This window comes from Pinus tabuliformis, chromosome 2_2 (assembly GCF_031772625.1).
Source record: "Pinus tabuliformis cultivar Carrire ecotype Pingquan chromosome 2_2, CPIR1, whole genome shotgun sequence".
NCBI lineage: Eukaryota > Viridiplantae > Streptophyta > Pinopsida > Pinales > Pinaceae > Pinus > Pinus tabuliformis.
The window spans coordinates 613,681,952-613,707,663 of NC_142300.1; the positions used below are offsets into that span (position 1 = coordinate 613,681,952).

The 25,712-nt window shown below is 37.3% G+C and overlaps 1 protein-coding gene across 3 annotated transcripts in view; it reads right to left on the reverse strand.

The window, feature by feature from the left end:
* Window positions 1-25,712, reverse strand: part of LOC149194157 (putative LRR receptor-like serine/threonine-protein kinase At1g06840) — a 397,266-nt gene that overhangs the window by 177,222 nt on the left and 194,332 nt on the right. The gene's annotated exons all lie outside the window — the stretch shown is intronic.

A 25,712-nucleotide genomic window follows, 5' to 3' on the forward strand; every position in this document is an offset into this window, starting at 1 on the left:
TGTTCAACAGAGTCAGGTCTTCGATGGAGTTATCAACAGGACTAGGATAGAGAGAGGGGCATCCATGGGATTACCTTTCAGTTTCCATGCGGACTATTGGTCATACCCATGGGGTCATACATGCATATTGCTCTCCAGCATGGCTTACAGTTTCTAAGGATCATATTACTACCCCATGATGCCCTCAGTACAGGGAGCAGGACATGGGAGGCTCACCCTAAACAATTGGATGAGACATAGCGTGTCATGGGCAAGTGGGAGACTCTCCAGTTGAGGCATTTGGTGGGTGTACGAGCTGACAAATACAGGATTAGTGATGGCGTGGTCTACTGTCGAGGGAGCATACCCCCCCCTTGAGCTCACACTTGGGGAGGTGATCGCTAAGGAGCTGCATGATACACTTTTGGCGAGGTGGTCTAAGGTGATACATGAGCATGACGGTTAGTGTATAGTAGACTTCGTCTACAGGAGGGTGTCCAGACTCCAAGCAGTGTCTGGGTGTATCATTAGGTGGTGGGATAGCATATTTCACTAGTGTGTTGTCTGGCAAGAGCGAGACAGATTGGCATGTGTGGGAAAATTTTTTGATACTTGGGGTCCACCTATGGGATACATACAGGGGTCATAGATGAGGGCTAGATGGGTTCCATCAGGTAGTAGTGCTACGCAGCAAAAACTTGTGAGGTGTTGGAGTTGTTAGCTCTCAGTATGGTTGGGGGATCCAGGGGTTCAGTTGGCAAGTGGATCACTCCACTTCTCAATGGGTAGGATTACGATGGAGGGTGATCCAATTCTTTCCCAGGCTGACACATGGGGAGTCGCTGAGACCTTCATCATATGGCGAGGCAGGTTGCTGCTCAGGATCGAGGCTATTCATGGAGTGGTGGACTCAAGCATTGTTGAGTTTCCCTTGCAGGTTGGCCATAGCGTTGATCGTGATAGATATAGTGGTCGAGCGTTACTAGAGAGGAGAATCCAGTACGAGAATGTTGAGCCAACGGGCATGACCAGGGTGTCACGATGTCAGCAGGATAAGTTCATTCTATGATGGGAAAGGGATTCTGGCATAGTAGGGCTTAGTAGTTCGGCTACCCGTAGAGGTGAGTTGGTTTCTACAAGGGAAGGTCATCCAAATCTTCCATTGGGTTTTAGTGATTTGTTGATGGTGTGGGGTACTTCACCAATGTGGCAGGGTGATCAGTAGGAGGATATCTGGGGGAGATCAGGTAGACGAGAGTTCAATCCCACAGGGATTGGATTTCATCTTCAGGAATCCACTCCTGAAATGCACGAGGGGAACTATTTGGTAGAGCAGTTTCATGAGGAGATGATCAGGAATTTGTACTACCATGATGATCTACTTTGTGGAAGTATGTAGAAGGCATCTAGTGCCTATGCTGAGTTGGACAATGAGTGGAGCAAGGGATGCCTCACACTGATCAGGATGGCTTGGGATCCTGGTAGAATAGGGCAGAGATCAGGGATGACTAGGTGGTACATTTGGGACTGCGATATTATGTGCAGTGACTGTATGGGACAACTGATCGAGAGGGTGCTTGTTCAGGCATTGCTTGAGGACAAGCAATTTTTGGTGAGGAGGACTACAATGTCTCCAATTAAGTTAAATTTGTTAAGAAGAATTTCCATTTTTGCAATTTGGATGTTGGGAAATATTTTGGCATGTAGACTTAGGAAAAATGGGTGGAGGGAGTCCCCACATAATTTTGGAGAAATGGAGGCCACCAACATTAGAGAAAAGGAAAAATTAAATTGGTAGTGGGATGTGAGGCCGCCCAAAAGGGGAATTCAAATCGCTTAGGAAAATTGAGCTAGGGAGAAGGAGGTCGAATTGGTGGGGAGCACAAGGAGAGACAAGTGGGCCGTAAACATAAATAGAGGGAAGAGGCATCATTTTTGGGCATTTGACAAATTAAATTTCTGATTTAGAGTACTCTTGAACTGCTTAGCCAAGACTACCAATGTTGATTAGTGTGAAAAATTTTGAATCTACACATCATAAATCCTACTACAATCACTAGTTTACTATCTCCTACTTGTTTTTACATTCAACAAGTTATTTAATTATTTAAATAGCTATGAAAATAATATTGCAAACTACACAAACATACAGATCATGAACTGAAATAGAACGAGACAAATACAAAAGGGACACCATTATTTTTGGACAATCGTCCCTGGAAAAAACCAATGCGGGAAAACTGGTGTAACATTAGAGGGTTTGTATTATTAAGCAGATTTCTGAATACAACTAGGGTGCCAAATCTGGCTCACCCAATAGAGAATAAACCCGACTAGCACCTAGATGAACAAACCCCACAGGTGACTGCGTTGTTCCCAGTGCTGGGTAGCGATGGCTGCTCCAAGCTCTGCACTGGAACTGCGTCACCTCCTCTAGGAGTTGCGTCCCTGTGTCACTGTGACATTGCGACACTGCGTCAGAGCACTCCCTCTACATCGCTGCCACAGAGCTCTCCCTTTACGTCACTGCGACACTACGTCAGAGCTCTCCCTCTGCGTTGTCTCTCCTGGTGCTGCTCTACCTCTCTTCTATGTATTCTCGGCCTTGCACTGAAGTCCCTCTGCTAAACTACACCTCTCACTGTAACTCAAATCACCTATTCAATTTTCTCAGCAAACCACGCCCCAGAAAAATCGAACTCACTGATCTCTCAAGTGTATCTCCAACTAACCCTGACGCCTCCTCTTATACTTTTCATGTTGATGAATCAACAACCGAGATTAAGTCCCTAATCAACGGCTAATATTAAAACAGACTTGATCCTCGTCACTTAGAAGTTTCTCACACATATTCTTATTAATACCCATTAATATTTTTATTTTCCTAAGTTTAAACTTAGGAACCCATTAAATTTATTAATTATTTTAATAACTCCTCATCCGAGTGGAATTTCTCCAAATGATTTATGGGTTCTGGATATCTCATGTATTCTGGCCCCTCCACGGAATTTCGGAGCTAGAGCACATCCGATGCTACCCAAAATCAACACTCCCTCTTAGCGAGGAATGTTCTCTAGCAATACTTATTAATAGAAGTATTACACTAATTCACTGCATCGGTCCTCTGTGTTATTGATGCTTGGCCTGCTACCCTTCATCTACTGCACCAGTGTTGCGGGGGAGCGCCCCCCCCCCTCGCTCCCGCTCCCGATCTGCGCTCCGGGCAGGAGCGACTCGGGAGCGCGCTCCCGAAATCACTCCCGAAAAGGGAGCGATTTCGGGAGCGCGCTCCCTAAAAAAAATTTCGCTCCCTGCCTTTTCGGGAGCGTTTTGCCTTTTTTGCATTTTTTTTTTGTAGTAATGTTCGAAATGCAATTTTTTTTATAAGAAACAAATAGTTTTTGAGTGGGGCAACTTAATGATCAAGTCTAGGCCCTAGTATTGATATGCTATTCATGGTAATGTTAAATTCTTAAAGTAAAAATGACATTTTCTTTAATTTTCATTTTCATCCTTTTACTTAAATTTTTAACATTACCATGAAATGACTCAGGATGTTTGAGAGTGGTTTCGTCCTCATTGGATTTCATATGGAGAAAGTAGAATTTTAGATTTCATTCAAAATCCAACAGACTTATCAGTTTTTCAGGATTTCAGGATTGGGGGATTGCAATGTTTCCATTGAATTTTGTCATGTATTAGGGTATGGAACTCATAATTAATCAAGAGTACCAACCCCTCTATGTACCTTGATGTTAGTGACATTGGTTGTCGAACTCCTCTATCATGACCCTTCTAAAAATGTACGCATCACTCAAACAAAATCTTGACTTGACATGCTATGCTTTTTCTATCTTATGTTAATGCTTAGAGGGTGATATTAATGACAAAGATCCCTATACAGATACAAAGGTAATGACAAATATACCTCTGGATATTAATGCTTGGAGGGTGATATTAATGACAAAGATCCTGATTTTGCAACAAGACTAAAAAATTAGACATTTCTCGTGGTGGCAAGAGGCCCAAGCATAAGAAATAGATAATAGATTTACTTCTCTTTTCTAGTTTCTAGTAGCTTTTATAACTATTGACTCTTTCATATTTATTATGATATTTTTTTAAACAATATATGACAATTTAAGTTTGAAGTTGGCAATTATAACTCATTAGTAATGAATTATGAATATGATGCTTCATGAAAGTTGAAAGTTGTTTCATTTCATTTCATTTTATAACATTTCATTTCATGTTAGATATTATTTGTTGTAATGGTTACACTTAGCTTACAAGTACAACTTTGGTGATCAATGATGATAAATGTTATATATTGAATTTTGAAAGCTTGAAACTTTAAGATTGATGAATCATGAGACTCAATATGTTGTATGTTACTATGTTACTAACTTGCGGACGTGGTTGATGAAGATTATAACTTCTAGATGATTGTTGTTATATGGTTCAATCTATGTTTTTTTATGTTTTTTATATCTAGTTCATCATTCTACATGTTTTTGTTGACATATATGTATCAAAAATTAAAAAATATAAAAATATATATATTTTTAAAAAATCGCTCCGGGATTCGCTCCCAAACCGGGAGCTTCTGAAAATGGTCGCTCCCGCTCCCGCTCCCGCTCCCAAGTAACATTGTACTGCACTGTTGCTTCCTATATTGCTTCCCATGACTCTGCCACTGCCACTGCTACGTCTGTACTACAACTCCCTCTCAAAATGCTGCCTCATGCTACCCATGGCACTGCCACTACTAACCTGCTGCACTACAACTCAGTTGCTAAGAAGTAAGCAACTGAAAACTCACCCAACACTGACATGCTGGTCAGTATGGATGCATCATGATGCTGAAGCTACCTCTACTGCTAATCTATGCTGACCCTCTTCTGCTACTGCATTGCTGCAAACTGCTTTGTGCCTCTCGCACTGCTACAACATCCATTGCGCTGCCTCAGACTTTGGCACTAGCTCTACCACTTTTGTTCCATCATACCTCGCACCAACCGACACCCGTCATTCTGCTACTGTAGTTAAGGGCTCCCATATTCGTATGTGATCCAAGAGTTTGGACACCTCAAGGATCCTGCCCGTGTGTAGTCCTCTCGACTACAACTCAATGTCACCCCACCTCTTCTCCAAAGGTGCATGAGAACTCATGGCACAATCATCATCCTTGCCTTCCCTGTCAGCTTTCGCTGGAGCAGCCTTCGATTCAGAAGCTTCCTCCTTGCCCTTCTCCTGGGGGCACTAAGTGGCATAATGTCCAAGTTCCCCACACTTGAAGCATCTCACCTTGGAAATATCCTTCTTCTTCCGCTTCTACTGCCCTTGTTGTCCCGATGATGCGAGAGCTACATCCTCCTCCTCCTCCTCCTCCTTGGCTCTGACTCCTTTGCCTCTACCCCGCCTTAGTCAACCTCCTGATCTCTTCTTGTCAAAGTGCTGCCCACATCTCTTCCCAACTAGGGAGAGTCGCTCTACCCAAGATACTTTGGACAAATGTCTCCTAGTCCTCGGTGACTGCATTTAGGGCAGTCCTGACCATGAACCCATGATCTGGTGTAGACCCCACAGAAGTCAACTGGTCTCTAATTCCTTGCAAACTAAGGAGGAAGGGATCAATCTCTTCTCCCTTCTGCATCTAGTATTATCTTAACTGATTTTCTAATAGCATCTTCCGTTGGATGGAACTGGCCTAGTACAAGGTGGTCAGTGTTTCCCACATCTCCCTTGTTGTGTCCTTCTTAGCAATGTGTGGGACCACATGATCTTTGACCCCGTCTAGAATCATGCATTTGGCCTTCGCCTGGGCCTCCTCGTATTTCTTTAAGGGATCAACGTCGACCAGAACAACAACTTCTTTCAAGGCATAGTACTTGATGTGATATTTGTCTAGGATTTCCAGGATCCTGGCCTTCTAGCTGACGAAATTGGATGCTCCATCCAATCTGTCCTGATCTCTTAATCCATTGACCATCATCTCTGCTCAAAAAATAGGATTGGTTCTCTTCTCCCTCTCCTGCTGTAAATCCAGCAAGACCTGGATCTAGATGTCTTTGGTGCAAGAAACCCTCTAAGGATCAAGCTCCTCTAGACTCTCTTTGAGTCCTCATTTCCTTCAAGGAAATGCTCCGACCAAATGTCGAATCACTTCTCTCCAATCCTCCTTTGTTGTTGCAACCTGGATCTAGATTTCTTTGGCTAGAAATTTGTCAAGGCAGTGACTCCCACTACCTCGGCTCTATCTCCATAGACACTGTTCTGCACCAACAACAACAACAACATCCCACCAGCTCCTCAGATCGAATCTTCTTTGCTCCCCCAGACTCAGCAACTAAAGAATCTAAGCTCCTCTAGCTCTGCGTGAGCTAGATCAGCTCCTCCTGGCCACTGCGTCACTCCTTCCTGGTCCAGAAAGATGACGTGGCTCTGCATGAGGCTAATTTGCCCCTCTCTGCTTCTGCGCTGGCCTAGATAACTGACGCAGTTACTGCGTGGGCTCCTCCTAGCTACTACGTCCCCTCAACTAGCTCAGAATGCTGACGCAGGCACTGCGTGAGCCTCTGCGTCACCTCTTCTGCACTGCATCACTCTCCCTCTGCGTCTCTGGCTCTAGAAGAGTGTTGTCACTCAAGACAACTGCTTCTCTACAACAAATTCTCTGGATCTCTCGGTTGGTGTCTTTAGTCTCCTATGATCTACAGTGCTTGGATACCATGTGAAAATTTCTAAATCTACACATCATAAATCCTACTGCAATCACTAGTTTACCATCTACTACTTGTTTTTACATTCAACAAGTTATTTAATTATTTAAATAGCTATGAAAACACTATTGCAGACTACACATACATACAGATCATGAACTGAAATAGAACGAGACAAATACACAAGGGACACTGTTATTTTTGGACAATCGTCCCTGGAAAAACCCAATGCAAGAAAACTGGTGCAACATATAGAGGGTTTGTATTATTAAGCAGATTTCTGAATACAACTAGGGTGCCAAATCTGGCTCACCCAACAGAGAATAAACCCAGCCAGCACTTGGATGAACAAACCCCACAGGTGACTGCATTGTTCCTAGGGCTAGGTACCGATGGCTGCGGCTGCTCCAAGCTCTGCACTAGAACTGCATCACCTCCTCTAGTCATTGCGTCAGAGCTCTCCCTCTGCGTCACTGCGTTGGAGCTCTCCCTCTGCGTTGTCTATCTCGGTGCTGCTTTGCCTCTCTGCTATGTATTCTCGGCCTTGGACTGAAGTCCCTCTACCGAACTAACCCTCTCACTGCAACTCAGATCACCTATTCAATTTTCTCAGCAAACCACCCGAAGAAAAATCGAACTGACTGATCTCTCAAGTGTATCTCCAACTGACCCTCAAACCTCATCTTATACTTTTCTTGTTGATGAATCAATGGTCGAGATTAAGTCCATAATCAACAACTAAGATTAAAACAGACTTGATCCTCGTCACTTAGAAGTTTCTCACCCATATTCTTATTAATACCCATTAATATTTTCATTTTCCTAAGTTTAGACTTAGGAACCCATTAAAAATATTAATTATTTTAATAACTCCTCATCCTGGTGGAATTTCTCCAAATGATTTCTCGGTTCTGGAGATCCCATGTATTCTAGCACCTCCACAAAATTTTGGAGCTAGAGCACATCCAATGCTACCCAAAATCAACACTTAGCACAAGGAGGTTTCTGGGTGGAAATCTTAGCTCTTCCTTCGGTGGACTTAGAGTGCCACCCTAGGAGAGAATTTCAGAACTTAGTGGGAAGAAATTCGCTGGAGTTTGTGGGTCATATCAGCTCTTGCTTCAGCGAATTCAAGCTTACAAGAGGATGTAGTAACAGAATTCGTTCCACTGAGTTGAGGGGCTTCAAGTGGAGTTCTGGCCAACGAATTTAGGATAAATCTCTTTGAGGGTGGACTAGAGTTTTTGGAGAATTTCAGGGTTGTAGGTTGTTGCTTCAAAGAGAGCCAAATTCACCAATTTAGGGCCTACGCAGATGTATTACTGCGCAAAATTCAACTCATTTGTGCTAGGTTGGTGAAGGAATTTCACGCATATATTTCGGAGAAGAATTGTAGGGAAATTCTACAGACAATTGAGGAAGGATTTGTGGCATATTCAGCAATAGTAGATTGTGGGGAACATAAAACAAGTCAAGGACAACGTATTACCATATTTGGGTAATTCCGAGAGGTTAGAATTAGCATCAAGGAGTATGCTCCTAATTTTGCAGAATTTTTGGAGGAGTTTTGGTGCCCCAAACAACATAAATTTTATGTAGTTATTTGGTAGCCAGTTGGGAGGAGTGAGCTTAAATTTTGGGTCCTAGGTGGTTGGTAAAATTTGCCCAAAGCCTTTCTGGGTTTTTCTAGGTTTTATGTGGGGAGACTCTAGAAAAAATTGCAGAAATTTATGGACACTTTTGAGGGATCAAATATAGGGTTGTTTCCATTTGCAGCAACTATTTACACCAGGCAGGCTGCAATTTCTTCAGGGATCTTTTCCGGCCCTTGGATCCATTGATTTGACACCTAGCTTTCGCCTTGCTTGTTGTAGCAAGCCCAAGTTTCTCTTATCAAAATTATTGTACTCATAATTTATTATATTAATACAATGGCTCAGAGTTTTTGCCCACATTTCAGTGTTTATTTGTGTATGCCTGTGGATTCGTGAATTTTATAGCTGTAGCTACCTATTTGCTTCTGTTATCTACTATATTTTTCCATTTGGAATATTACACATTTTTATCCAATGCACACAATTGCTTATTATTATATTTATTATTTTAACTATATTTTCCTTGTTATGGCCAGGTCTACACTGTTGTTTATTAGCATGTTTATGGTTTTAACTTTATTTTCCTTTATTTAGTTGTTGTAGATTTTATTTTGGCTAGAGTAGTTGATTCCAACCGCCACCATTATAAGCTTTGGGTGAACCAAACCGCAAGCCATGAGTGTAAACTTAGGGACATGAAACCTCTCGAAACATAACAATTTGTTTTCACACTATAAAGTTTAAACTATAGTTTAACACATTTTTTACATTTTGTTTTCATAGTAGTGTTTTTTGAGTCTTAAATTTTGATACCCCCAATTTATGATGTAAAGTTGTCGTCTCATATTTCATTTCCCCTACCTAAATCAATGAAACGTAAGGGCCTCCCAACCTCCTCTTGATCAAAATCTCATGAACGGAAATGCTTCACTAGAATAATTGGGAATTTGTTTGTGAGTTGCGTGATCATAATTATTGAACCTCCATAACCTTAGGAAAAGATCATTTGTTGAGCATTACTAGTGGAGTTGGTGAAGGAGTGGAAGGGTTTATATCGATACTGGAAGTGATGAGGGAGAATTTAAGTATAGAGGTAGATTCTATGAAAGAAGCAAAAGAATCCAAAGCAGAAGAAAATGAGGAGTGTGGGCAAAAATAGGATTGCAAGACACACTCATGGGATGAGAGATTCCACTTCCTTCTAGTTCAAGAACAAGTCGAACATCTGGTCAATCTGAAACATCAAATATGCCATATGGATCACAAAATAATCCTATTATACCAATTCAAATCCATGGGTGGCCTAGCAAACATTAAAGAATGCTTCAAATTTATTGGAGCAAAAAGAGGTAAACGATGTTGTTTTTCATCTTTTGTGTGGCTCTAAAATTTAAATACATTTCAATGCTATTAGAATCCATTTGATTAGGGACTTGTAAACAAAGGTTTCACATTTCATCATGTTATTAGTGAGGTGGATTTAATGCAAATTTAGCCATAGTTGTGAGTACATTCTTGGATTAGAATGGAGTTTTCTAAAATCCATCTTGATTGGGTCAACATCAACGGTTCATTGAAACACTAATGGTGGATTACATAAACAATTCAAGAGTACCTAGGCCAGATTTGCTCCACATCTTTGATCCATATTTGTTTTGCATGAGAGTGGGTGATCACTTTTAGAGGCTAACTTATTCCTAGAGACACCAAATTCGATGCATTGATCCATAGCTTTTGAACTTGAAAATTTGTTCTATGTAGAAAGCTTACACGTTTCTTTTGCATGTCCATTGGTAAGTTATGGTGACAGACGTGTCAATTTTGGAAAATGGCTTCCACAGTTTTAATTTAATTATCAATAATTATTAGGTGGATGGTAGGGATTTAACCTCTATATAATATTTTAGAATATTCTTAGTAGTATACACAAATCAAAGGTTTGATATGGACAAGTGCCACATGAAATGAGTTATGGTTTTTTGATCATGTGATATTTATTGACCATGGTATTGTAACAAAGCCTATTTACAAATTAAGAATCTCATGATCAATTGGAGGTGAATCATTATGGTTAATAATCTTGTTACATGTTTTTTTAAATGTATATATTCGTAACTTATATATTTATTCTTTTTATCATTAAAATTTTGAAATTTTTTATAATTTAATTATTTTTATGATTTTTTTTTTAATTTTAGCAATGTGACATATAAGATGAAGTGTTTTGATGTTTATTATGGATTGATGCCTATCGGTATTTACCAGCGATTTAAATTATATGACTATGCCAGTTAACACCCTAACAAGGTCATATCACATCTTTAATATTTGAAATTTATACTTTTAGAAATAATTATTTTGGCAAAATACGTTTTATATCTACAAAAATATATTTTTTTTAAAATGTATAAAAAAATAGAGGGGTATATACAGAGGTGATTATACCCTCTTCCTTAGAGCAACAAGGGCTGAAAGAAAGTTAGAATACTTAGTTGGATCGTGTTATTTATCGTTTCTATGAGTTTTCACATTTTATTTTCATCACATGATTTAAATATTTGCAGGGTGGCATGATGATTCTGTTGTCGCACAGATTGTCACGACAACGCTCAAACCGGGGGCTATCACCCTAATCCCCAATCTCTCCGTTTAAGCCTGTCTCCCACGACTAAGGGGGGTAGACCCTATGGGACAATGTATGACCAACTGTGGACCAGTTGGGTTGGGAGACACGAGGGAAAACAAGCACTTATTTGATTTTATTAAGTTAATAGACCAGTGCCTTATGGAGTTAATGATTAAATGATTATTTATTAGATGTTGCAGAAGATATGAACTTTGTAAAACAATCATTTATCATCAAACCCAAGCAATGCAAGATATCCAGTAAATTCACAATGCTTTAACGATGATCCAGCAATTAAACTTCAAGAAAAATTAAATGCTTTAAATGATCATAAAATTTAAATGCTGACCAGTTACCACTTTCACATAGCTAACTTTAAATAAACATTTAAGTGCATTTAGCTATAGAGAAATGGAACATAAATACTGCAAAAGTCACCAAAAATGAATTTTCAATTTTTTGTTAAGCCTTTTCAAAAAAAATTAATTTTTTAAATATTTTTTATGATTTCCTAAATTAAAATCTAATCTAAACTAAAATCTAATAAAAATAAAAAGGAGCTTTTTAAGCTTTTATGAATTTTTTTATTTATTTATTTATTCTAAAAGTAAAGTAAAACTAAACTAAACTACAACAAAAATGAAAATTAAACCTAAATTCTAAAAACTCAGACCTAAACTAAACTATGGGCCAAATTAATAAAACAAAATCTAAGCTTAAACTTTTTTATTTTTTATTTTTTAAATTTTGTAACACCATTTATGATTTTTATATTTTTTAGTTTATTTTATTTATATTTTCCAATTTTTTTTTTAATGGATCATCGAACATAGCCTTTGGAAAAATCACCTAGGACCTATGACGGGATTAAAACATTTCCTAACCCTCAAGACACTTTACATCATGACTTTTACAATTTTACATCCAAAGGAGGAAAACCCATTTGACATAGACCCTCATGGACCACCCAGTTCTGCGACCGAATATAATCTAGCAGCTCAACACACTAGGATTCCCCTAAGATTCTGATGACAAAATTCATTCCGGATTTGGGGTTAGGCTGAAGGAAAACTCTGGTGATCATGGATCGGTGAGACAAAAAACCTTCCAGAACGTAGATTATCACTAGAAAATTAGGTCCACCTAGGCAATTTACATACATGACACAACTCTGCTAAGATTATTTACAATTCACACATGTAGACTGGGTTTACAAAACAATATGATCGGGTTGATGATGATAGGCACGGACACGTTGCTCAAGCGCTATCCCTTTTGCGAAAAAGGGGGTGTACTGCTAATGAGTAGTTGACACATAGTGGTCAACATCTGGCTCCACTTGGGGACACGTTGCTGCACTATAGGAATGTGAGAATCCAAAATCTGCATCCATGCAACACACAACAAAATATAAGTAGCATCCGTCCAAAAAAATCATCATATAACATTAAGCACATGAAATATATAAGCTCTTCATTTATTAACTATTTAGAAAAACAAATCTAATCCTAAAATAGAAATGAAAATGCTGAAAAAACAAGGAGTAAGGTTAGAAATACAGGGGATGCCCCATGGCATCAGATGTGTTCCATATAGTGTATACTGAGCATTTGCCTGCTTTCACGCAAATCTGTTGGCTGCTTGTCGGATGCACCATATCCAATTCTGCATATGGTAGGACTTTTTCCTATCCGAAAATCAAGCTGTTCACGGCTGTCTAATGCATCAAATCTTCTTCTCGTTCTCTTTCTTTTGCGCTTTTTCTTCCTGACAGGTTGTATCACTGATGACGTGGAACTTTCTGCTTCAAAGCTCTCAGATGAAGTATGTAAGATATGCGTGAAATGTCTTTCTTCATTCTGCATCTGCCCTATAAAGGATGATGGATCAATCTCACAGGTGCCATGAGCTATAACTTGTTCCTCTATGACTGGTGGATGAATCTGATTATTAATTTTTCTTTTATCCAGGTCACCTTCAATTATCCACTTTTCAATGGAACAAAGGACCTCATAATAAGATGGAGCTTGTTGCAACAGATAAGGAGGCTCCTGATTTATTGGCGTTCCCTGGTTTCTTTCATCCTCTAACCATTGTTGAAATTTCTGAACATGTATTTTAATGGCATCTATTTGACTAAAGTGTTCAACTTTTATAGCACTGATTTCCCTGACATGGTCTTCTTCTATGGTCAATAACTTTTTCTGAAGACATATCTGATTAGCTTCCATATCTTTTATTATTTTATCGTCTTTTTCCTTTATGGTCATCAAGCAATGCTGCATAGAGTTCATCTCTTCCTTATGATTTGCTTGCATGGTAGCCAACTGATTATTATGATCAAACGTCATGATAGTCATTTCTTCATCCATAGTTAATAACTTGTTTTGCATAGAATTAATTTCCCTATCATGATTAGCTTTCATGGTCGTCATATTTTCCTCTAAGCCTGATAACTTGCTTTGCATAAAACTAATTTCTGTGTCATGATTAATCTTCATGGCCTCAATTTCCTTAGCATGTTGATTTTGCATGATCTCCATCTCCCTATTATGTTTTTCCAAGTTGGTGCATAAAGTTCTCACATCATTGGCGTAATTAGTTTGATTTATCTCCATATTTTTTACCAGCAACATTAGTTCTTGTATAATTTTCCTTTGATCTTCCTTTTCATTGTCATTTGTCCTTGCTTTTCCACTATCATGGATTTGATCTGCAATGGTACAGATGGATGGCACATTCTGATATGAAGAATTGTCTTGAAATCTTTCGTTGATAGTTGAACCTTTCATAAGATTACTTTCATTATGTTGCACAATTTTAGGGGTACAAGGCGAGCTATCTGGATTACCATATCTATCTTTAAAAGCATTGACAATGTCTCGTAAAGAAGTGAAAGAATCCTTAGGACAATTGTTAAACCAATTCAAAGCATCACCCTCTAAAGAAAGGACAAAAAGACGCATTTTGAAACCTTCATGATTATATTGAGGGGGTCTACAATATATGATCATTATATGAGTAAACAAGCCTAGATGCCTTTTAACAGCCACTGAATCACCAATTGAGAACAAAGGTAATTTAGAAATGGCCACTTCCGGGATATCATGGAGATCATCAGTAAAATGACATGGTTTAAACGAATAATCCATGATGAATAATGAATGACCAAATGGATGATAGAAAGAGACCTTTGTTCAAGACAATCAAGAGATGAAAGAAGTGGAGTTGCCACTTGAACAATGAATCTAATTCTAGGATCCAAAAAGCAACCAACAAGCAGATATGAGGGAGGCTTCTTGTCTGGGAAAAATAAATGAAAAGAAATGGAGTCGCCACCCAAACAACAAACGAATTGAAGAGTAATTGATGATATGACGAAAAATAAGGCGATGAAAAGATCCAAATGATGCCAAAAAATGTTGACTCTGCCAGCTCAAATGAGAGATGAGAAAGATGAAAGAATGATAAGAAATGAGAAGATGAATGTCGTTAAAATGCCAGGGACAGAAAAATCCCCGGCAACGGCTCCAAAAAATGTTGTCGCACAGATTGTCACGACAACGCTCAAACCGGGGGCTATCACCCTGATCCCCGATCTCTCCGTTTAAGCCTGTCTCCCGCGGCTAAGGGGGGTAGACCCTATGGGACAATGTATGACCAATTGTGGACCAGTTGGGTTGGGAGACACGAGGGAAAACAAGCACTTATTTGATTTTATTAAGTTAATAGACCAGTGCCTTATGGAGTTAATGATTAAATGATTCTTTATTAGATATTGCAGAAGATATGAACTTTGTAAAACAATCATTTATCATCAAACCCAAGCAATGCAAGATATCCAGTAAATTCACAATGCTTTAACGATGATCCAGCAATTAAATTTTAAGAAAAATTAAATGCTTTAAATGATCATAAAATTTAAATGCTAACCAGTTACCACTTTCACATAGCTAACTTTAAATAAACATTTAAGTGCATTTCGCTATAGAGAAATGGAACATAAATACTGCAAAAAGTCACCAAAAATGAATTTTCAATTTTTTGTTAAGCCTTTTCAAAAAAAATTAATTTTTTAAATATTTTTTATGATTTCCTAAATTAAAATCTAATCTAAACTAAAATCTAATAAAAATAAAAAGGAGCTTTTTAAGCTTTTATGAAGTTTTTTTTTTTTTGATTTATTCTAAAAGTAAAGTAAAACTAAACTAAACTATAACAAAAATGAAAACTAAACCTAAATTCTAAAAACTCAGACCTAAACTAAACTATGGGCCAAATTAATAAAACAAAATCTAAGCTTAAACTTTTTTATTTTTTATTTTTTAAATTTTGTAACACCATTTATGATTTTTATATTTTATATTTTATTTTATTTATATTTTCCAATTTTTTTTTTTTTAATGGATCATTGAACATAGCCTTTGGAAAAATCACCTAGGACCTATGAGGGGATTAAAACATTTCCTAACCCTCAAGACACTTTACATCATGACTTTTACAATTTTACATCCAAAGGGGGAAAACCCATTTGACATAGACCCTCATGGACCACCCAGTTCTGCGACCGAATATAATCTAGCAGATCAACACACTAGGATTCCCCTAAGATTCTAATGACAAAATTCATTCCGGCTTTGGGGTTAGGTTGAAGGAAAACTCTGCCGATCATGGATCGGTGAGACAAAAAACCTTCCGGAACGTAGATTATCACTAGAAAATTAGGTCCACCTAGGCAATTTACATACATGACACAACTCTGCTAAGATTATTTACAATTCACACATGCAGACTGGGTTTACAAAACAATATGATCGGGCTGATGATGATAGGCATGGACACGTTGCTCAAGCGCTATCCCTTTTGCGAAAAAGGGGGTGTACTGCTAATGAGTAGTTGACACATAGTGGTCAACAGATTCTAACCTTCTTGGATTGGAATTTAGGTAAAAGATACTTCTATTGTGCATCATGTTCTTCATGCACTTTTGGGCTTGACTTGGAGATAGTGCATTCCTTGATTGGATGACATATTACTGGAGGAGATTCAATTTCTCCTTGGTTGATTGTCATGGCTATGGTTTATCTTTTAGTTTTCTTCACATTACACACCTTTGATTAACAAATCATCCTCTTGGTATATGCTTTGAGGATTATGATATGCTCCCTGGTCTTATGGTATTGTCCTTCGTATTTTTTCCATCATTGGGCATATGTTGATCTAGCTCTCGCACTGGTTAGATAATGATAATGTATGGTGAAACCTAGTTCTCATCATTGAATGCCCTATGTCATATGGTTGTTTTGGCATGGTTATGATATATTATATGAAAGAATTTCACTTGGATTGGTTTGATGTCACATGGCGATGGAGCGCTTATCACACTTGCTTTGTTCACACATTTATTGATGTATTTTATATGGCTTAACCTCCTAGTGTGTGCCATAGGAAATCTTGGTATATTTATTACATATTGTTAAGACTTATGTTGGAGCACTCACCTCACTAGCGCACATGTTGAGGCATTTTTTGTAAGATACTCAATTTAGGAAATTTAATGGAACTGCTACTTAGAGAAGCCCTATTTTTTATTAACAAAATTTGTTATTCATATTAAACAGAGAATTTGAAATATAATTATTCATTTGATAGTACTTACTTGGAATTCTATTTGATGGTGTTTCTGACAATTGCTCTGGTGTTCTATGGCTGAAAATTTGCTCTGTTGCGACCCTTTCTCCCGCTAAGTTACCAAAACAACCAAAACCACACTGCCAAAATGGACACACATTCAGTATCCAGCTCCAGAGTACTTTGAATTCGAGTACCTTGGTCCCCTGTGCCCAAAATTTCAAGAACTAAGCTCAGACTTTTTCTTATCAGTGGCATGGAATTTCTTCTTCTCTGTAATTTTCCTCCTTTGTCCAATCCCCCCCCCTCTATTCTTTTGTGCATGGATAAATACTTGTCTTCAGGCGGTCGCTGCCTTCTTCCATTGCCCTTATCCAATTTGATTCATTAGTCATATTGTTACGTGTTGCGTCAAGGCATTATATGCTAATATAAAGCAGCGGATGAATTTTAGATTTTAATTTATTTTATTAGAATTATAACATTTAATAAATGAGTCTTAATACATAACCTTAATTTTTATTTTTTAGAATAAATGAACAGTTGTCAATTGTTAGATATATATAAAATGAATATTTAAAAATAAATATTTGTACATATTTACATTACGAGGGTTGAAAGTGTTAATTTTACTTAGTAACTTTATAATCATGAAATATTTAATGTGTCTTTTGGAGGTGTCGAATTTGTAGGCTTCCCTTCTTAAATAATTTAGTTAATTTGAATAATTATTCAATAAGTATACTAGTGCAAGATATGTGATGTATGCATATGTAGCTATCATATGCATACATCATATACATGCTAATACCCTTTTGCTTAAGAACTGAAATGGGTCATTACATACTCCCTTCCTTCAAAAAACTTCGTCCCGAAGTTAAGGTTTATATAGTATACCCGTAATTATAGTGTATTATTATTTTAGTAATTAGTGCAATTATATAAGGATTATGTTTCATGATTAAATACTTATTTAATGTGAGGATATTTTAAAATTTGTATTTTGAACATTGATAGGTTTATAATTTTAATAGTTAAGCCTGGCCCCGGCCAGACTCCCAAGCTATTCTAGAATCACCCTATCCTTCCTAATCTCTTCCGCTTCCATCCTATCCGTCCTCTACTAGAATATGCCATGGTGTCAGTTATACTGATCTAGCCATTTTTAACCTCAAGGGTAATAGTGTCGATTATATCGACCTAATTTTCCAGTAGGCATCTAGCAATCATCATCACACGTCTAAGGGAGCATGACTTGCACAGTCCTCCCATGACTCCAGGTTTTGGAGGATAAATGGTGGGTAATACCTCCACCCCTCCTAGTGGGACCAGGGTCAACACCCTATCATGGAATCTCATTGAGTCTCAATTGTTCTTGAAATTTTGTCATCACGTGGTCGTTTTGGTAACGATGTGATCTGCAATGTAAACACTTGTCCACACATCATAACATATGCATCAATATATTCACAGTAACATACTTGGCCATATCCAACTCGTGTTATTTAGCTTTCATATAAAATGTAGTCATTCTTTTGTTTCTATCTCATCAATCATATCGGTATGTAGAAATGAAATAAAATTATAGTTCTCTCATCCATAACATAATTCATAATTTAGATTTCATCGCAAAGTTAATCAAATACTAAACTTCATATTGGTATTCATAATTCAACAATATTAATTTAAATAACATATCTCATATTGGTATCCATGTACCAGTAGAATTAAGCAAATAACATATATCCTGTTTCAATGACATAAAATTCATTTTTTCATATGGTCACTGCCAAAATAGTTTAAGTATCTGATTTAAAATAAATATATACAAAATATGGGTTTAAGTTCTTCAAAATTGACACAAGTTGGGGTATCTTCGATATATTCTCTCTGTATCTTCCCAGGTAGCCAATCCAGGGTTGTACTTGTCCCACTGGACCTTAACTTGGTCTACCAGACGGTTCCTGAGTTGTCGAACCCTACATTCCAGTATACGTAATGGTTCAACCGAAATGGTTCCCTCGTCCGATACCTGCAGTTCCTTCCATCAAAGGTTATGAGATTTGTCAGCTATGTAATGCCTTAATACAGATACATGAAATACATTATGAACTTTATGCAAGTGAGGTGGCAGTGCAAGACGATAGGCGACAAGTCCAACTTTTTTCAGAACTTTAAATGGTCCGATAAATCGGATTGACAACTTTGTCTCTTTTCCAAATCGGATAGTGCTTTTATTAGGTCTGATGCAGACGAAAACCTGATCTCCTACTTCATAATTCCTATCTATTCTATGCGCATCCACATAACTCTTTTGTCTATCTTGTGCCTCTTTCAACCGTTGTCTAATTTGTTTTACCTGTTCCTCCATTTCTTGAATTAATTCTGGCCCTACTATCACCCAATCTTCTAACCTCCCCATCTTAACGGTGTTCTGCAAAGTCTGTTGTATAATGCTTCAAATGGAGACATTCCAATTGAACTGTGGTAACTGTTATTGTATGCAAATTCAACTAAGGGTAAATATTTTTCCCAATGTGATTGTTGATCCATAACGTACATCCTCAGCGTATCTTCTAGTACTTAGTTCACCCTTTCTATTTGTCAATCAGTCTCAGGATGAAACGCTGTACTTAAATTTAGTTGAGTTCCTAAGGTTGATCATACAAGTCCAAAATCTTGAAGTGAATCGTGAATCTATATCTGATATGATTTTCTCAGGTACTCCATGAAATCTGATAATTTCATTTATGAATACTCAATATACATCAACAACTTCGTATGTATCTCTTACGGGAATGAAATGGGTGCTTTTCGTTAATTTATCCACCACAACTAGAATAGTATTATGCCTTTGTAGAGTGAGAAGTAGCCCGATGATAAAATCCATGTAAATTATCTCCCATTTGGTCATAGGAATGTCGTGAGGTTGTAGAAGGCTGCCGAGTGAAAATGATCAGCCTTCACTTGTTGGCATTCGAGACATTTTGCAACAAATTCGACAATATTGTGTTTCATGCCTGCCCAAAAGAAGAGTTACTTTGTATCAGCGTACATTTTCTTTACACCGGGATGTGCACAATACAGTGATCTATGGGATTCTTTAAGGATGGTGTCTCGGAGGTCCTCATTATAAGGAATGTACATCCTTCCATGAAATCGCAAAATTCCATCCTCCTCTAGTTCATATCCCTCAAACTTAGGTTCTTTTAGATTTTTACTATCAAGGTTGGATCTCACTTTTAAATACCAACTATCTCTCAAGAGATGTTCTAGCACTCGTTTTCTCAAATCTACCTTGATAGGTATGAGGGAAAATATCTGTGGTCTTCTACTTAAAGCATCTACTACCACATTCTCCTTTCCTTTAATGCATGAAATTCCAAAATCATACTCACTTAGGAATTTACTCCATCATCTTTGCCTAGCATTCAAGTCTCTTTGAGTAAATAAATATTGTAGACTTTGATGGTCGCTTTTAAGCATAAATCTTCTCCCTACTAGATAGTGTCTCCATATCTTTAAAGCTAACACTACAACGGTTAACTCTAAATTGTGTGTAGCGTAGAGCTCTTCATGAGGCTTTAATTTCCTTGAGGCATACGCTATTACTCCTCTGTCTTGCATTAATACTGCACCTAATCCTTGCTTAGATGCATCAGTACACACAACAAAGTCTTTATCCATATCAGGTACTCGTAAGATTGGTGTACTGGTTAACAATCTTTTAAGTTCAGAGAATGCTTTATGACATTCCTCAGTCCATTCATATCTAACCCCTTTACGCTAGAGGGTTGTGATAGGTTTTGCAATTTTGGAGAATCCTTCTACAAACCTTCGGTAGTAGCCAGCTAAACCCATAAAGCTTCGTATTTCATGCGCATTTTTCGGTATTGACCATTCCATGATTGCCTTTACCTTCTCAGGATCTACTGAGATTCCTTCACCAGATATGATATGACCTAAGTAATGAATCTTTTTCTGAAAGAAGGAACACTTGGATAAATTTCCATATAACTGGTGTTCTCTAAGACAAGATAATACTATCCGTAAGTGTTCTTCATGCTCTTTCTCATTTTTGGAGTAGATGAGAATATCATCTAAGAAAACTTGTACAAATTGATCGAGATATTTGCGGAAAACATTGTTCATAAGGTTCATGAATACTGTTGGTGCATTGGTCAACCCAAATGGTACCACAGTGAACTCCTAATTTCCAAAGCATGTTCAGAATGTAGTATTAGAGATATCGCTTTCCTTAATCCTTAGTTGATGATAGCTTGACCTTAGATCGATTTTTGAAATGACAACAACTCCTTTCATTTGGTCGAAGTGGTCATCAATTCAAGGCATTGGATACCGATCTTTACTGTACCTTGATTCAAGTCTCGGTAATCTATGCATAACCATAAGGGACCATCTCTCTTCTTGACAAAAATTACAAGAGCACCCCAAGGGGAAATACTAGGTCGAATGCAATGTTACTTGGGAGCGGGAGCGGGAGCGGGGAGCGGGAGCGAAAACAGGAGCGGGAGCGACCATTTTCAGAAGCTCCCGGTTTGGGAGCGAATCCCGGAGCGATTTTTTAAAAATATATATATTTTTATATTTTTTAATTTTTGATACATATATGTCAACAAAAACATGTAGAATGATGAATTAGATATAAAAAACATAAAAAAGCATAGATTGAACCATATAACAACAATCATCTAGAAGTTATAATCTTCATCAACCACGTCCGCAAGTTAGTAACATAGTAACATACAACATATTGAGTCTCATGATTCATCAATCTTAAAGTTTCAAGCTTTCAAAATTCAATATATAACATTTATCATCATTGATCACCAAAGTTGTACTTGTAAGCTAAGTGTAACCATTACAACAAATAATATCTAACATGAAATGAAATGTTATAAAATGAAATGAAATGAAACAACTTTCAACTTTCATGAAGCATCATATTCATAATTCATTACTAATGAGTTATAATTGCCAACTTCAAACTTAAATTGTCATATATTGTTTAAAAAAATATCATAATAAATATGAAAGAGTCAATAGTTATAAAAGCTACTAGAAACTAGAAAAGAGAAGTAAATCTATTATCTATTTCTTATGCTTGGGCCTCTTGCCACCACGAGAAATGTCTAATTTTTTAGTCTTGTTGCAAAATTAGGATCTTTGTCATTAATATCACCCTCCAAGCATTAATATCCAGAGGTATCTTTGTCATTACCTTTGTATCTGTATAGGGATCTTTGTCATTAATATCACCCTCTAAGCATTAACATAAGATAGAAAAAGCATAGCATGTCAAGTCAAGATTTTGTTTGAGTGATGCGTACATTTTTAGAAGGGTCATGATAGAGGAGTTCGACAACCAATGTCACTAACATCAAGGTACATAGAGGGATTGGTACTCTTGATTAAATATGAGTTCCATACCCTAATACATGACAAAATTCAATGGAAACATTGCAATCCCCCAATCCTGAAATCCTGAAAAACTGATAAGTCTGCTGGATTTTGAATGAAATCTAAAATTCTACTTTCTCCATATGAAATCCAATGAGGACGAAACCACTCTCAAACATCCTGAGTCATTTCATGGTAATGTTAAAAATTTAAGTAAAAGGATGAAAATGAAAATTAAAGAAAATGTCACTTTTACTTTAAGAATTTAACATTACCATGAATAGCATATCAATACTAGGGCCTAGACTTGATCATTAAGTTGCCCCACTCAAAAACTATTTGTTTCTTTCAAAAAAAATTGCATTTCGAACATTACTACAAAAAAAAATGCAAAAAAAGGCAAAACGCTCCCAAAAAGGCAGGGAGCGAAATTTTTTTTAGGGAGCGCGCTGCCGACCCGCTCCCGAATCACTCCCGCCCGGAGCGCGGATCGGGAGCGGGAGCAAGGGGGGGGGGGGCGCTCCCCCGCAACACTGGTCGAATGTGTCCTATATCCAATAGTTATTTTAACTGAATTTGTAATTCTTGAAGTTCTGGAGCTATCATTCTGTAAGGTGTTTTGGAAATTGGTTCTGTACCAGGTTTCAATTCTATTGTGAGATCCAACTTTCTTTTGGGAGGTAATCCTGGCAGTTCCTTTGGAAAAACATCTAGAAATTCGGATAATATTGGATATTTTTCTAAGGACGGTCCTTTTGCTTTGCTTACTTCTTGCACTGCATATACCTGACATCCTTTTCTTAAACAACGCTTCATTTGCATTGCTAAGATGAAGCGTAAATATACTTTTCTCTTAATACCTTGGATTTGAATCGTCTACCCTTAATCATTTATACAAAGAATTGTTTTCCTATAATAGTTTACCCAAGCTTGATGAGCTTCTAACCAATCCATACCTATGACAAGGTCATAAGTTCCTAGGGTTGTGACATAAACTTTTAACTTAGTCAAACAAATCCCTAGATCAATTTTGCATTCCTCCACACTTAAGTCTATGGATTGAAGTTCTCCTGAAGCCATTTCTACCTGTCTGAAATCGTTTTGCTTGTAGGCTACCAACCCACATTTATTTAATGCATATGACGAAATGAAACTATCAGTGGCACCAGTATCAAATAAGATTTTGAGTTTTATGCCATTAATAATACCTGAGGATTCCACTACAGTGGACTGATGTGCTGCTTGGTTGTTGCTGACTACAGCATGGATCTTATGATTGCCTTGGGTATTTGATGATGGCTCTTTCCCTGTTCTATGCATTATACTTGACGAAGCTTCCAGACAATCACATTGGAAATGCGGTCCTCCATATCCCCAACAATTAACCTGGGTCAGTCCCCTTGAATCATATTGTGAGTTTCTAGATAAGGAGCTTCGTCCTCTTATGCCACTTCCTCTCACATTTCTTCCTCTATTAGCAGTTCCATGAGATTTCTGTGGACTTGTCTTTGATGATTCAACAGTTATAGTATTAACTACCATGGGAGCTCTTGCTCCTACTCCTCTTGGGGTAAATCTATTACCATAAGGAGATGGCCTTGAGCTACTTCCCCTAAAGAAGTTTTGGGGAGTCTTTCCTGGAAATCCTAGTTGTAGAGGTTCTATTGGCCTAACATCCCTTTTTATTCCTAGATGCTCCTCTGCATAATGGCCACATTCCACTACCTCGGCTACTGATGATGGCTTCCACATCCTAACCATGGCCCTGATGCGAGGATTTAACCCATATATGAAGCGCTTAGCTTGACGTTCATCAGAATCTAAATAATGAATATATTTCACAAGCTCCATAAACCTTATTTCATATTCTTCCATTGTTTTGTTACCTTGGACTAACGTATGAAAAGCCCTGGCTTCTTGTTCTTGAAAATATGGAGGTAAATACTTAGCGCGAAATCTTTCCTCGAACAATTCCCAAGGAACATTATCTGTTGTGAGGTGTAGTTGTTTTTCCAGATTTCCCCACCAAATCAAAGCGTTTTCCTTTAATTGAAATAAAACAATTTTTGTTTTGGAAGTAGAAGAGTACTCTCTTAGCGCAAAACATCTGTTCATTCCTTCTAACCATGCTTCAGCATGTTCTCCAACTCGTCCTCCTGAAAATTCTGGGAGTTTAATCTTTTGCAGCTCCCTAGAAATACCTTCCTTTGATTGTCTATAATCAAAACCTTTGGGCTTCGCTAGATTTCTTTCTTCGGGTTGAGATTGTTCTTCTTTAGTATTATCTATTGGCTGCCCTTTTAATGTTTCCAATATGGCTTCCAACGAGAGAATTATAACGGTTAACTCCAGGGTTGGAGCGATTGGCGTTGATGATGGTCTCGATGGTGGCGGCGATGGTGACTGCGATGGAGATGGCGATGACAACATTGGTGGTATTAATGACAGTGATGCTGCCCGATCACGTCGTCGTCGTTGATATGTCCTTACCATCGTAGTGTTTCCTGAATACATAATAAAATTGTAAAAATTTGAGGTATACTTTCAGATTTAACATATAATTTTGCAATTTCAAGTTCACAAACGGGTATAGTTCTTTTGCTATTTTTACCTGCTAGGCAAGTCTTACTGGTACTAAGGTCAAGGAGGGTGGTATCGCTACCTCCTTGTCCTAATGCATGGTGATCTATCCTGATGCGTGATAATACTTATCAAAATGCATGGGTCTTCATAGACCATAGTATTACTTCATAATATTTGCCTAGTATTTTCTAGTCCTTACTGCGGTTATGAAAGGGGTTATTAACTTTGGATATCTTCATTAATGACATGATTAATTTTCTAAGTAGCCTAACAAATATATATAGACCGAGATTTTTTTTTGAATAAGATATAAAGAATATAGATAGACACCTAAGACAAAAATGATATTAAGACTATAATTTATTAGCATAAATTGTGCAATCAATGTTATAAAGATTATTTCAAAATCATTATTAAAACAAATTAAAATGGCCAATAAGGAATCATATCTATAAGGAATAATTTTGAGTTAAAGGAACCTATGTCTTAAGTAACAAATTGACTAAATTTAATATTCCTCATAGTACTAAGAATACTTCAAATTAACCAAATAAGGATTAAATACTCTTTTTATTTTATATATATATATATATATATATATATATATATATATATATATTAAATAAAATTCAACTTTTGAACGCCAAGTAGACACTAATAAGAGGGTCTTTATTCACATGATTTAAGACTGAACAAAGGTTCGAGATTTATCAAGGAGTATAACTTGGACATTGAATTCCAATCATTGCCCTAACGTTTTTAATTGGTCTCATTTATAAAACTCATTGGCATATAAATGAATGATGGGAGATGATGCCTCTAGCATACATCGTATATATTTACATTAAGGGGATTGAAAGTGTTAATTTTACTTAGTAACTTTATAATCATGAAATATTTAATGTGTCTTTTGGAGGTGTCAAATTTTTAGGCTTCCCTTCTTAAATAATTTAGTTATTTTGAATAATTATTCAATAAGTATACTAGTGCAAGATATGCGATGTATGCATATGTAGCTATCATATGCATACATCATATACATGCTAATACCTTTTTGCTTCAGAACCAAAATGGGTCATTACATTTTCACATTTCGTAACATTTTATAACTAGGAATTTGTTGAACATGGTAATGACTAGAGCATTTGTTGGAAG